Genomic DNA, 228 nt, shown 5'->3' with positions numbered 1-228 from the left:
TAATATTACTTATAATTACTGTTATAATACTAAGTTGTATAATAATTAAACTGGGGTCGTCCATAATCTGAGGATATGTATAAATCCTCAGATTTTAAGAGTTTAGTGGGTATGCAGTGAGTGGAGGGAATTTCCAGGTTCAGTACAGGTTTGTGCAATGCCTTGTTGCCCCACACATGAGTAATACATCCTTTTTTCTGTACAATTACCTTTTTTATTTGATTATGT

The sequence above is a fragment of the Penaeus monodon genome, chromosome 29 (assembly GCF_015228065.2).
Source record: "Penaeus monodon isolate SGIC_2016 chromosome 29, NSTDA_Pmon_1, whole genome shotgun sequence".
NCBI lineage: Eukaryota > Metazoa > Arthropoda > Malacostraca > Decapoda > Penaeidae > Penaeus > Penaeus monodon.
Note: the sequence above shows the minus strand (reverse complement) of the source record.